The following is a 1,162-nucleotide window of genomic DNA, read 5'->3' on the forward strand; positions in this document are numbered from 1 at the left end:
TATATATATATATATATATATATATATATATATATATATATATTATATTATATATATTATAATTATATATATATATATAATTACATATATATATATATATATATATATATACTTATATATATATTATTACTTACTCTGGCCGCCTTCTTAATTACAATTCTTTTCATCCATTACAGCATAAAATTAGTACGATCATAGGGTTAGTTGATAGAGTAATTTTTTTTAGCCATTCTATGTTCCATGAAAGGAATTTTACGTTTGTCTTCCGCACTTTAGTGCAAAATGGTTATCCCATTGAAATTATTCTTAAAATTTGTAGGAGACGTGTGTTTCGACTGATTGACAGAATGAATACCATTGTACCAAGTGCGTCTTCGTCTTCTTTGTTACCCACTCGTTTATATTGCATCTTTCCATATTTTGGGATGATTTCTGATAGACTCAGTGAGACATTTAAAAAATTTAATAATATTCAAAGTTTCTGTATTATGAACAAGCTTTCAGGTTTAGTTCGTGTTCATAAGGACATATTACCTCAGAATCTTCATAATAATGTTGTGTACAAGTTGGAGTGCAATGATTGTGACTCTTCTTATGTTGGTCAAACGGGCAGAAAACTTTCTACTCGTATATCTGAGCATAAGCGTTTACCTAGGGACCTTACATCACAGCTCTCTGTTGTCCAGGAACATCGTATTAAGTGTGGCCATGAATTTAGATGGGATAATGTCAAAATTTTACATAAAGAACGACTATTTTATAAAAGGATGTTTGCGGAGATGATTTTTATTAAAATGCAGGCACACGGACTAAATTCTCAGACTGATACTGAGAATTTGGGAAAGTGTTATAATACTTTGCTTGGTTTGACTTGAATTGTTTTTCGTTTGCAATTTGTACCAAGTAAATATAAACATAATTCTGTGCTGCTTGCGGCATTCGGAGGTACACGTTTATTAGCTTGACATCTCCCTGAAACTCTACTATCTATTATTGAGGTATTTATCATTGTTTTTCTTCATACTTAGTTTGGTTACTCTATCTTAATACGTTTTTTAGATAATTACACCACAGCACTTTAGTACGTGCGATGGAGTGACCAAGCTTATAACAAGTTAAGGGACGTCTACATTGGAAGTAAATAGCAAGAAGTAGGAAGTAA

At 30.9% G+C, this 1,162-nt stretch overlaps 1 long non-coding RNA gene across 1 annotated transcript in view; it reads left to right on the forward strand.

The window, feature by feature from the left end:
• The first annotated feature begins 936 nt into the window (after window positions 1-936).
• LOC116841550 overlaps window positions 937-1,162 on the forward strand; it is a 1,456-nt gene continuing 1,230 nt past the window's right edge. The window contains exon 1 of the long non-coding RNA XR_004377567.1: window positions 937-998. This is a non-coding gene — a long non-coding RNA (uncharacterized LOC116841550). The remainder of the gene's footprint in view (window positions 999-1,162) is intronic.

The sequence above is a fragment of the Odontomachus brunneus genome, unplaced genomic scaffold, assembly GCF_010583005.1.
Source record: "Odontomachus brunneus isolate Ranch 3 - 2012 unplaced genomic scaffold, Obru_v1 Obru_scaffold_016, whole genome shotgun sequence".
Lineage (NCBI taxonomy): Eukaryota > Metazoa > Arthropoda > Insecta > Hymenoptera > Formicidae > Odontomachus > Odontomachus brunneus.